The sequence below is a fragment of the Petaurus breviceps genome, unplaced genomic scaffold (assembly GCF_028583685.1).
Source record: "Petaurus breviceps papuanus isolate PSGF00001 unplaced genomic scaffold, PetGlider_PUasm1.0 218, whole genome shotgun sequence".
Lineage (NCBI taxonomy): Eukaryota > Metazoa > Chordata > Mammalia > Diprotodontia > Petauridae > Petaurus > Petaurus breviceps.
Window position 1 is genome coordinate 1,747,966 of NW_027185872.1, and position 13,556 is coordinate 1,761,521.

Sequence of the window (13,556 nt, forward strand, 5' to 3'; positions counted from 1 at the left end):
GTCTGTCTGTCTGTCTGTCTGTCTGTCTATCTGTCTATCTCCCTGTCTGTCTGTCTACCTATCCTATATGGGTGCAAGGGATTGTAGTCAACATAAATTATCTAGATTTTAACAAAGCATTCAGCAAAATGGCTCTTGATACTCTGTCAGAGAAGATGGCAAAATCATTGCCTACATAATTACACACACTGTTGCAGGTTGATTTGAAAAGGTTAAAAGGCTGAACCTAAAGAATAGCCCTTAAAGTTTTAATGTCAGTTTGGAAACAGGCCTCCAGTGCAGTTGCCCAAGGGATACAATTTTGGCCTTGTCTCTTATTTTTTAAATTAATCATCAGTGATTAAAGTTAGCCCTGGCATGCTAGTCATGTTTGCAGATTATACAAAGTTCAGAGGGATAGCTACCTTGATAGATGATGGAATCAGGTTCTGGAGAGATTTTGACAGGTTCAACACTGCTCCGAATCGACCAAGACAAAATGTAATAGGGATAAATGGAAAGTTATATACTTAGATTTTTTTTTACCAGTACAGGATGCAGAGGGGATGACTGAACAGTAGTTTATATCAAAAAATAGTAACAGCCAACATTTACATAGTGCCTTACAGTTTTCAAAGCACTTTATGAAAATGTTATCTCATTTGAACCTCACAACAGCCCTTGGAGGCAGGCACCATTATGATCACCATTTTATAGTGGAGGAAACTAAGGCAGACAGAGATGCCCAAGTGATGCAGCTAGTTAGTGTCTGAGTCAGGATTTGAACTCAGGACTCCCTGACTCCGGGTTCTAGCGCTCTGTGCATTGTGGTGGAACCCACCCACTTGAAAACCACCTGTTGGTTGCAGGGGCCCAGAAGGTCCAAATGAGCCAGTAGTGTGCCTCACAGCCAGAGCTGCCTACCAAGAGCACAGGTCCAGGATCAGGAAGCTCTGTGTTCCATTGGTACCTGCCTGAGGCAGGTGTTCTCTAGTGTCATAGCATAGAAGGGACACTGACAGGCTGGAGCCCCTCCAGGTGTAAGGACAAGAGAAGACCCCAAGTGTAGAGATGGGTTGACAAACCTCAGGAAATAAGCCTAGAGAAGAGAAGACATTTGGGAGACCTAATGTGGTCCTCAAGTAATACCCCAGGCTGTCCCTGGGGAGAGAGAACACACTTTGTCTGCCTGATCTCAGAGGGCAGAATGAGGTGGAAGTTACAAAGAGGTAAACTGAGACTTGACTTCAGGAGAAACTTCCTAATGATCAGAGCTGTGCCAGAGAAGAAGGCTGTCTCAGGCAAGATTGACTTCCTTCTCTGATTATAGAAGGGATGTTTCTGCTAGTATGACCTGAACTAAATACTCACTGTGCTTGCTTCTAGCCCTAAGGTTCTGGGAGTCTGTTTGATTCTATCTTAATAGCTCATATCCACAAGGGTCTTTAATGTTTTCAAAGCACGTTATGAGGAATGGACCCTCCCAACAAGATGGGGAGGTGTGACAGAAATTATTCTTATTCCCATTTTCCAGTTGAGGAAACTGAGGCTCAGAGACTAACTCAGTCATGGTCACACAGCTAATAAATGTTAGAGGCTGTATTTGAACCCAACTCTAGTATTCTTTCCGTGAGACCACACTGTCTCAGAATAGTCCTGAATGGTGTGATTATGTATTTATGTAGACTTGACTGCCATTCATAGACCTATGTTAGCTGTTGGTAAGACCTTCATTACTGCAGCCTGAAGTTCTAGAATGATCAGTGGATTGTTCCAGACTCTAGAGGAGTCTGGAGACCAGGATTCAAGTCTGGCTCTGCTACTGCCTAGCTACGTGACCTTAAACTCTCTATCTGAGATTCCTCATCTGGGAAATATTTGAAAACCTTCTAGCCATGCTTCTTGTGAGCGGCATACATTGTGGAGGAAATCCCGCTGCCGATGTCTAAAGCGAGAAGCATGATGACAATATGTGCTACAATGTCTGAATTCCCTGGGTTGTTCTCTTCCCAGCCTGGAAGGATCAGAGTACAGACACAGGGAGGGAAGCTGTCATGTCATCTCCAAAGGGCTCACTGGGAATGTGGGAACCACACGTAGCAAACCTCACACCTTCGACAAAAGACAGCCCTGGATGGGATCAAATTGACTCATTTTTTGGCATCACAACTTTCCACATCTATATGCAGAAGGCTGACAGTGAGTCTGGGATAAAAGTTATAGCACTGAACTTGGAATGAGGTCTAGATTTGAATGTCAACTTTGCCATCTGCTAGTAGGACTAACTTTTCTCCTTTGAAAAATGGGACTAATAATACTAGTGGCACCTCCCTCACAAGATATGGACTTCAGGATGAATTCTACATAGTTTCCATAAAATCACATATCACAGTGTGCACAATAGATGTTTTGCATCCAGTTGGTTTTACCTGTGTGGATGGTTAAGCCAAATTCTTTTGAATGATCATAGATTTCACTGAAGAGGTTTGACAATATCCCTGGGTTAGATACAGCCAGAACCACATCAAGCAATCAAGCATTTATTAATTGTTCACTATGTGTTGGACATTCTAGGGACAGGAGCTTCTGGAAGACAGAGTCCACCATCCACAGAAGTCTCTCTTCAACTTAGATTCTATACTAGATTCCTTTCATGTGACTAGCAAACACCTTTGGTGATTCTACATTCCCATGTTTTATTCCTAAGATGATGTTAGTGGGAGACAATGTAGAATAGCAGGAAGAGGGCTTGCCTCCGAGCCAAGATGGTCTGGGGACAAGTCCCATTTCTCCTACTGGCTGTGTGACCTGGAAAAATCACTTGAGTTCTTCATGTTCCAGGAAACCTTGTAAGATTATAAGTGAAAAATAATTACTGATCTGTATTTGTAAAAGAGGTTGCCTATAGTAACAAAATTATAGGTACAATAAAAATGGCATGAGTAATCAGAGGGTGATCCAATAAAGTTCCCTTTGCTGTTACCGTCTTCCAGGAATCTTGTATAATTTTGAGGTCTATATGGGAGGCACCTTGCTGAGGGCAGGGAGAGGGGTAGCTTGCTTTGGAGGGTTGCTTTGCAAATCTTGGAGGGATAGAGAGATGAGGAAGGAAGGGGAGGGTCTTTTTTTCTCTATGAGGAGCCTAAGCTAACATAGCCTATGCTAACAGACTCCCCAGCAGTGGCAATGGATGGGTGGATGGATGTGTGTGGGAGAGGATCTGTGGCTTTCAGGTGGGTGATGTGACTTGGCTTTACTGTTCATTGGGAGAGGGCCCAAGCATGAGCAATCTCATCCCCCAAGCTGGTGAGAAGCTGAGAAACAGAAAGGTGGATTTACATGGAGAGCTCAGGTGTGATATCGGGGGCACTGATCTGGGGAGACTGTAATCTAAGATTCTAAGCTCTGGCTTAGTATCACGTGATAAAGATGGCCTTGCCAAAGACAGCTCTGCTCGCTTCAGTGGAGGTGCTTCTTTCCTTTGACTTCAAGTCAAGCAAATTCTTTGCTGGTGTATTTGGATAAGAGAAGTTTTTCTCATCAAAATTCAAAGTAGATTTAGAGCTGGAAGTTACCTTTGTGATCTTCTAGCTCTGTCCTCTCATTTGCTGGATATGGAAACTCAGACCCCGTGAATCAGTCCATCAAGAAACATTTATTAAGTGCTTACTATGTGCCCGGCCCTGTGCCAGAAAACACAAATATAAGCAGAAATACCTTCTGTGTCCTCAAGGAGCTTACATTCTAATGGGGAGAGATGACCCATAAGAGGGAGTTAAAAGGTAGAGGTGCAGACGTGCTTGCCCAAGGCCCCCTCCTTAAATCAAGGCTCTGGGAGCAGCCATCCAATCAGAGGGAGAGGCTGCAGGAGTGGACTGGGGCTGAATGGAGATTCCAGGATGAAGAGGTTTCTCAGACATGGTAGAGCAAATCCAGAGTGCAGACTGAGGAGGAATAAAGGTCATTTTCCCAGGGTCACCCAGGTAAGCAGTGACAGTTGCAGAATTTAAACCCCTTTCTCTGATAAGGAGTAAACTCATTCCAAACAGAACTGGATGCCTCAAATTAACTCCATCCGGGAGATGCTTGATGGCAGGCAGAAAGTTTGCTGCCTCCACCTGCCTGGCTACCCCTGTTTCTGGACATATGTGAGTGAGAAGTGGGGGCTGATGGACACTGACATGAAGAGTGACATTACCCAAGTTATCTCATTTCAATCACAATCACCTCCCTTGTGCAAGGCCCTCGGGGCTTCATGATTTCTCGTTGGTCCTCACCACAGAACTGAGAGACCTGCAGGGCAGGCATTTTTTTTTAATTGGGGGAAATAGCTGAAATGACTTGACAATTTTTAGGCACTGAATTCTAGAAAGGACATTGGTTAACTGGAAAATGTTGAGAAGAGGGCAAACAGTAGGGAGAAGGGATCAGAGATTGTCATATGAAGACTGGGTGAAAAGAACCCCAGATAATGTAGCCAGGAAAAGAGAAGATTTTGGTGGAGATAGGCTACCTGCCCAAAAGCATTGGAAAGGTTATTGTGGAAGAGGAGGGATAATTCTTCTCTTTGGACCCAGAGGGCAGAACGATGCCAAACATATAAAGGCAAATCAGGTTAATGTGGGGGAAGAATCCCCACAACTCCCACAAGTCAGAGTTGTCCCAGAATGCAATGGGCTGCCTTGGGAGGTGGTAAGTCATTGGAGGTCTTCCAATGGAAGCTAGAAGATCATTTGCCAGAGATTTAGCAGAGAGAATTCTTGTTTAATTACAAGTCAAGGGCGGCTAAGTGGCACAGTGAATAGAGCACCGGCCCTGGAGTCAGGAGTACCTGAGTTCAAATCTGGCCTCAGACACTGCACACACACACACACACACACACACACACACACACACACAAAACTAGCCATGTGACCTTGGGCAAGTCACTTAACCCCAACTGCCCTCCAAAAAGCAAAAAAAAAAAAAATTACAAGTCAAGCCAAATAGTCTCCAAAGTCGCTTCTGATACTGGGGTTCTGTGATGCTCTGACTTACCCAAGGTTACACATCCAGGAGCTGGCAACGATGAGCTTCCACTCCCATCCCACCAGCCCCCTCCCCCAGTCCTCCTGCTCCAGAGCTGCCCCTATTTTGTTCTGGCCAGATTCCAGTTGATTATCCAAGTCCCTCTGGTTAATAGCAGTCAGTACCTTCAGACTACACGCTTGGACCCTATGTCATTCGATGCCTTTGGGCATCCTTCCAAATGCTGGGATGCATCCAACAATCGTGTACACTCTGACATTGCTTAGCAGGCTATGATCACAAAGACCTGTAGGCAGGAGACGACAGGCTACAGAACAGTCGCTCACCCCCTCTCATTAGCTTGTTTTGGCATGGGCCATACACAATAACTTGTTTGATCATGACTGGAATATGTATGAGCACATACTTGTATCTCTGTACATGCAGCAATGTACCAATGCTCAGCGTTTATCATGTATGCATGTGTGTGTGTAAAAGACTGGGACATCAGCCCATACATAGCCAGGAAAGAAGGATTTGTTCTCTACAATGTATGACTTGGTCTTGGGTTGAGTCTCAACTTCTGTAGGCCTCAGTTTCCTCATCTGTAAAATGAACAGGTTTGACTTATCTTCTGACTCAAGTTTTGTGATCCTGTGATCTTGATCTCCTTTCTTCATGGATGGATTCTGAGGGACCTTGGGCTGGACCCTTTCATAGTATAATTAGCTGTGGTCCATTTTATCCTCTGGATCCTGAGAAATTCTTTGATGCCATGGGGTTCCTCTAATTGAATACAAGCCCTTTGAGGTCAAGACTCAAAGTATCTCAGTACCTCACACAGGGCCTTGTACATAGTGGGTGTTTAGTAAACACTTGTTGAATTTAATTGAGTTGGAACGATTTAGTGTTCCTGGAAGGATAGGGCTGGGATATATGAACTTATGCAAGTAAAGAGGGTCCCTGTCTGAGCTTTCTTACCCAGAGCCATCCCCTCTGAACTTTGTTAGGACACACTTCTTTGTCTACCCCTTTTTCTTGAGAAAATATTTTCACTTGTGCAAAATTGTGAAGTAATAATATTAATAATAACTTTTATACAGCCCTTACTATATGTCAGACACTGTGTTAAGTACTTTACAACAGCCCTGGGAGATATGTGCTATTATTATCCCCATTTTACAGATGACAAAATTGAGACAAACAGGTTTAGTGTCTTGCCCAGGGTCACACAACTAGTAAATATCTGAGGTCACATTTGAACTCGGGTCTTGCAGATTCCAGGCCCGGCCCTCTGAGCACCATGGCTCCCCCAGCTGCCCATTCTTCTTTTTCTTTAAAATCCCCCCACAACATCACCCCAAGAAGGCGGGAAGTGGGACAATTTCTTTAGCATCCTCCACAGAGTGAACACTTAGGATATGGTTTTCCAAACCTCCCATGAAGCAATGTACCCTTTTCTAAGTAGCCTCTCTTAACCAACCAATCCATCAAATATTTATGAAAACAACAATTTCTTATAAATTTTCTGCAAATTAAACCAACTCAGAAGTGCAGCAGCGACGGAGCCTCTTTAGCCACAAACTTTGCCTTCAGAGAAGCCTGCCTTCTGGAACACTCTTCCCTAGGAATCCCTTGTCAGCACTCATCCTCAATCCAAGAGCTTATGTCTTGGGGAATCCCTCAGTGTGGTCCTCTCTTAGGATGGTACTGGGATAGACTCAATACAAATTCTTCTGCTCGGCAACCCTGATCCCAGCTCTCTGGAACTCTCTTCCTTAGGAATCCCTTGTCAACACTCATCCTCGATCTAAGAGCTTATGTCTTGGGGAGTCCCTCAGCCCGGTCCTCTCTTAAGATGGTACTGGTATGGACTCAATACAAATTCTTCTGCTCGGCAACCCTGATCTCACACAAAGCAAGAGCAAAATTAGACCTTATTGAAAGAGAGAATCAAGAAAACTACATTTTAGTAAAACATATCATAGACAATGAAGTAATATCAAAACATTTTACAGTTAGTTTCTCTCATAAAGGTATCATTTCTCAAATATATAGGCATTTAAGTCAAATTTATAAAAAGAAGAGCTATTCCCCAACTGATAAATGGTCAAAGGATATGGACAGGCAGTTTTCAGAAGAAGAAATCAAAGTTATCTATAGTCATATAAAAAATGCTCTAAATCACTATTTCTTAGAGAAATGCAAATTAAAATGACTCTGAAGTACCACCTCACAACTAACAGAAATGACAAGTGCTTGAGGGGATGAGAGAAAACAGATACATTAATGAATTGTTGGTGGAGAAGTAAACGGGTCCAACCACTTTGGAGAACAATCTGGAACAATGTCCAAAGGGGCATAAACTGTTTGTACTCTTTGATCCAACAATATCCCTATGATATCTGTACCCCAAGGAGATCAAAGAAGGAAAATGACCTATATATATTAAAAAATACCATTGCTCTTTTTGTGGTGGCAAAGAATTGGAAACTGAGGGAATGGAATTGGGGGATGGATGAGTAAGTTGTGGTATATGATTGTGATGGAATACTACCATGCTATAAGAAATGACAAAGTGGGGGGGGTGTAGCAGCAAGCACCCCAAGCGTCCTCAGGGTTTGCAGCTACCACAGGTTCTTGGATCTGCTTTGTTAAAGGAAAGCAACTCAAAATGGGTTAACAAGCTTATTTTAATCAGTCAGACATATATCGTTTTCCTTGTTCAGGAGAAAAGGTCAGCACCCTGAACCTCAAAGTATACAGGCATAATTATCAAGACAGAAACATCAAGTAGACAGATTTCCAAACTGTCCAACCATTACATCCATACCCAGTCAACATCTGGGTTTCCACATCTGGGTTTTTCAAAGCCGGGGGACTCTCAACAACGGCTTCCCAGAATTCAGATCAAATCACAGAACACTTCTCAAAGTGAGTCCCAAAACAAAGCTACACATCAGGGCTTATATAGCCTTCTCCTGGCTCAGAGAATGTAACAACCTTATTGACTCACTGGCCAATCAAGAAGTATCTACTGAAAAACAAGCCTCCCCCACCCCAGGCTTCAGGTGCACATTAGCCTAGGGGCAGGGAAGATCTTTAAGGGACATGAAAGATCTTGGGGCTGAATGTAAGGCTTATGGGATTTAAAGATCTTCCATGCCCCATTGGACGTGCTGACATAGCAGGAAGGGGCGGAGCAAGAGAAAGCGGAAAGCCGAGCTAGCGTTCCTGCGGTGGCTGGCGGTGGTTGCGACGGCGGCTGCGACGGCGGCAGCAGCAGCAGAGGCAGCGGCAGCGCGAAGCCCTTTTTTGAGTTAGGACTGCTAAGGACTTTCTGCTAAGGACTCCTGCTGAGGACTGCCAGGGGCTGGAGCTGCTGGGAGCACGCTTCCAGGACGCTGGGTGGTTGCTGTGCGTGGGGAGAGGAGGACCTTTGCCTGAGGTAGCCTGTTCTGTTTTAAAGGCTTGAAAATGTGGGTGCTTTCTACTTTATCTACCTGTGCCAATGTCATAACTACTCTGATGGCTTTCACTTTCTGGTTTTGGGACTCAGTCTTTTGGTATCTTAATAAATTTTCTAGTTTATTTCCCCATATGGCAAGCATGACGTATTTTGTGATGGATAATTATATCAGCATATTTGTAATCTCTATAGGCATTGTGAATATGGCATTGCTGATACAGGGGGTCAGAAAAAATGGCAAGACCTATATGAACTAATGCAAAGTGAAGTGGGAAGAACCAGGAGATCAATGTGCACAGTAACACCAATGTTGTAATGATGCTCAACTGTGAAAGGTTTGGGTGCTCTGATCATTACAATAATCCAAGATATTTCCAAAGAACTCACGATGAAAAAAATTCTCTCTACCTCCAGAGAGAGAATTAATAAGCTCTAAGGGCATATTGAATTGTAATTTTCTTCCTTCCTTCCTTCCTTTCTTCAATGTGGCTTATATGGAAATATGTTTTGATATGATTTTACATGCATAATTAACATTATATTGCTTGCCTTCTCAGTGAGGGGGGAGGGATGGGAGGTAAGGAGGGAAATAATTTGGAATTCAAAATTTTGAAGGAAATAAATGTTAAAAATAAATTTATTTTAAAATAAATCACATTCCTTCTCTCCTGCAGTGTATCTTTCTGGGGTCCTACAACCAGAGTCCTGGCAATAAGTCTTTCTTTAGCATATGTCCATCTGTTCATCTATTAAGTACCTTCTACATGCCATGCTGGTCATTGGAGGAAATAGGAAAATGCAGGAGAGATTGTGTCTGACCTCAAAGAGCTCACAGTCTGCTACCAGCTGTGTGGCATTAGCATTTTGAAAATTGTCTACCTAGGGGTGGCCAGGTGGCTCAGAGAGTAACAACACCGGCTCCAGTGTCGGGATGACCTGGGGATCGAATCTGGGCTCAGATACTTAGCACCACACCCAGAAATAACTGGCTGTGTAACCTTGAACAAGTTATTTAACCCTGATTGCTTAAAAAAAAAAAAAGAAAGAAAATTTTCCACCTAAACTATTATCCAACTCTTCATCATGGCATGAAATATGCCCCAGGTTCCTGAAGATGGTGCTGATGAAATTGGAGCCGTCACAGGTTGTACTGAGCTGGAAAACCTTCATGTGTGGGCTTCAGCAGCATTTACACAGCGTGTTCAAGTTCACAAAGCACTTTACAAACATTATTATGTCTTATACTCACATCGTCAGAGGCAGGTGCTACTATTATCCCCATTTTCCAGATGACAAAAGAGAGTGATGAAGTCCCTTGCCCAGTGTTGAGCAGCTAGTAATTATCTGGGGTCAAATTTGAGCTCAAGTCTTCCTGAGATTCTAACTAATGCACAACCTATCCGAGATATTTGCTTGCTGAAAACAAGCCTTCCCAAAGGTTCTTCACAGGCAGTTGTCTGTGAAGATAAAGATCGTCTACAAAGCCGTGGAGAAGGGCTGATTTCCTCATTGGACCAATGAAGTCACAAAGATTTTTATGTAAATATTGAAGGAGGTGGGAAAGCACTGTGCTTAGAAACAAGAAAAGACTAAGTTCAGATCCCACCTCAGTCCTTGTTTGATCCCAAGCAAGCTTCACTTTGCTCATTTGTAAAATGAAAAGAAAATGGAAAAAAAAAATACAATACCTGTATGGCCTATGTCATAGAGTTATTGTGAGGATCAAAATAAATTATGAACATCATACACTTTAAAGGACTCTGCACATGTCAGGCATTATGATTGTGTCAGAAATAATGACAGAGGCTGATGCTTAAGAGCCTGGTCAACTGGAGGAGCTTACACGGCCAAGGCCACTGTAAGACCTGGATGGTGCAAGAAGAGTCTGATTTTGCCTTCTCAAAAAGTTTCAGTATCCCCAGGGAGGGATTCAGGCTGAGGGATGGCAATGATAATCTTTTGCTGTTCCTTCTTGGAAAAGAGGATGAACTGGTCAAGGTCAGGCTTTTTATCTTGATGAAACTGTGTCATCACCCAAAACTGTCCTTAGCCTGCAGCAGCAGCAGGGCTGACATCTCCTGTTGGCATGCAGTATCCCTGGAGAGAAGGTGCCTGACCTCACCTGCCAAGACAATCCAGGCCCAGAACTCAGAAATGCCTCTTGGCAGAATCTCTTCTCTTAAAAGTCAATGTCATCTGGGTTCCTTGTGCCCATCTTGGTGCTTGGTGTGTGTGTGTGTGTGTGTGTGTGCATTTGGGGGCTTGCCTCATACAAATGAAGCCACAATAACATCTGAATTCACATTTTTTTTAAAGCAATTGGGGTTAAGTAACTTGCTCAAGGTTACATGGCCAGTTATTATTTCTGGGTGTGGTGCTGAGTATCTGAGCCCGGATTTGATCCAGGTCATTCCAACACTGGAGCCAGTGCTCTTACTCACTGAGCCACCTGGCCGCCCCTAAGCAATTGGGGTTAAGTAACTTGCTCAAGGTTACACGGCCAGAACCTGGGTGGGTGCTAAGTGTCTGAGCCTGGGATTCGATCTCCAGATCTTCTCAACACTGGAGCCGGTGCTCTTACTCGCTGTGCTACCTGGCCACCCCTTGAATTCACTATTAATAGGCTCTGTAGTCTTCATTCTTCAGTGACATTAAATAATAGCTCTTCCATTTTGACTTGAGCCTACCAGAACTCAGCCATAGCGTCTTTGAGAAGCCAATTTGGACTCTTACTATATTTCACTTTTCCACCAGAGGGTGTCTCTCAAGCCTCTCAGCTGAGAGCTTTCCTGACTGAAACAATAGCAGCATCCTTATTGTCAGTCTGGTTTCATTTAACTACTGTAAATAAAGCATAGTTCTAGTCTGGATTCTACTGAAAGCTTTAGTCTGAATCAGAAATGCCTGTTTTTCTTATATCATAACTATCTGGAAAGTAAAAGACGAATTTCTTTCAGATCTTTCATGATTCCATGATATGCTTAGAAATTCTGGAGGGGGAAATCTTCAAAAGAAGGACACCAAATCATATGAAGTTCCATTTATCTGTGTACTGAGATTGAACTGTCAGTGGATGAAGTAAGAGGGACATCTTGTCATCCAAAGCATCTTAACCTTTGACATTCAGACTGAGATGAACATGACAAGATTACATGTTTGGACTGCACTTTTGAGAGAGATGTACGGGCAAGTGGAGGGCCCAAAGGAAGCTGGCAAAATCAAAGGACATAAGAAAACCTCTGTTTAAAAAAATTTTTTAAAACCAAGCCAGCAGATCCCAAGGAAGCTATTGACCATTGGTGAAGAGAATTTCACAGTTATATTTTCCTCCCTACTTTGGGATGCTGAGATTTGTAATTCAACTCTAAGAAATTTTGGGCAAGGAAAAGAAGCAGCATCTTGTGAATAGAGGGTGGGCCTTAAAGAAAAACTGGGTTCAAGTCCTATCTTTGACAGAAATTATTCATGTGACCCTGGGTAAGTCACTTAACCTCTCAATGCCCTAAGCAACCCTCTCTAAGACTATAAGTTGTGGAGAAAATGCCAACTTGCATTGACACAGGGACTTTTCTCATGTGGGAGTTCCCTATGTCAACTAAATCACAGGTCGCATTCCATCCCTATTTCTATGAATTTGTCATGGTCCTTATTTAATGCTTACATGAATCCATGGTGCCATGGATATACATGTTGTCTTGACTGGTGCAGATCACAATTTATTCACACCTTCACATCCTGAATGATTCTAGTTCCTTCCTTCCTTCGTTCCTTTCTTTTCCTTCCTTCCTCTCTTCCTTTTCCTTCCTTCTTCCCTTCCTTTTCCTTCCTTCCTTTTCCTTCCTTCCTCCCTTCCTTTTCTTCCTTTCTTTTCCTTCTTTCCTTCCTTCCTTTTCCTTCCTTCCTTCCTTCCTTCCTTCCTTCCTTCCTTCCTTCCTTCCTTCCTTCCTTCCTTCCTTCCTTCCTTCCTTCCTCCCTCCCTCCCTTGCTCCCTTCTTTCTTCCTTTCACAAGCATTTATTAAATGCCTACCAAAAGCTAGGCACCCTTATTGTCCATATTGTTCAATACATCTTCTATCAAGTATTTGCCCAACATCTAGAGGCCTGACTTCCTCTGGGCTTTGTAATATTTCACAGATCCCAAAGCTGCCTTCAAACTGTCTAGCTTTTACTCCTCCCCTTCCCATCCTGCTGGTTCACCTGTTCTGACTCCATAAGCCCTCTCAGATGTTTTTCAGACCCTTACCCATGGACACAAGTCATCCCTGGCATCAGACTACAGTTTCCTTTCACCCATCAATCCCTTCCCACTGCTGCTCTGTTCCTTGGCCATCTGGGCTTTTCTAAAGCCTCGCCACTATGTAGCTTCTTTTGGAACGCAGAACTGGACACGGACACTGGGCCAATGCCTTCTTCCATTGGGGGCACACCTAGGTAAGGGCAATATTTTCATTGATTCAGGTCATCAACCTCCCTGAGAATTCAAGTCTTGGAGAGCTTCCAGAGATGGGTTAAGAGACATGCCTGCGGGACTGAGCCTAGGTCCTCCTGCCTCTGTGATTTTCTCTCATTTATACTTCGCAGTGGGAAATCTTAAAAACCCTAAATTCTGTATCCTCATGCCCACGCAGCCTGTGAAGGTGAAATCAAGTTGGGATGTTTACCACTAGGATGATGCTGGTATTAAAAAGTTAGGATTTGGTGCTGAAGTTTCCCCAATCCTGTTTCTTCCTTCTGGTCAATTTTGGGCCCAGCGCTTTGTCCACTCACAAGATTTGTCCCACCTCGGGGTCGACAGCCTTCCTATCCCCACCTAAACTGATACAGTGTGCTACACTTTCATTTGGAATACTTCCTTCTCTCTTGGCTTCCCCAGTGCCACACTCTCCTAGGATCCCCTTCCCTCTCTGTCTCCCTTGCTTCCTTTTCTGCTTCCCCATCCAATGCTGGTACTCTCCAAGGTTCTGTCCTTGGCTCTCTCCTCTCTCCCTAGGCAAACGCATTCAATCACATGACTCTGGCCAATGTATATCTATTTCCAGCCCCAGTGTCTTTTCCAGACTCTAAATTGGAGTCTCCAGCAGTTGGCTGCCTCCTATTTCC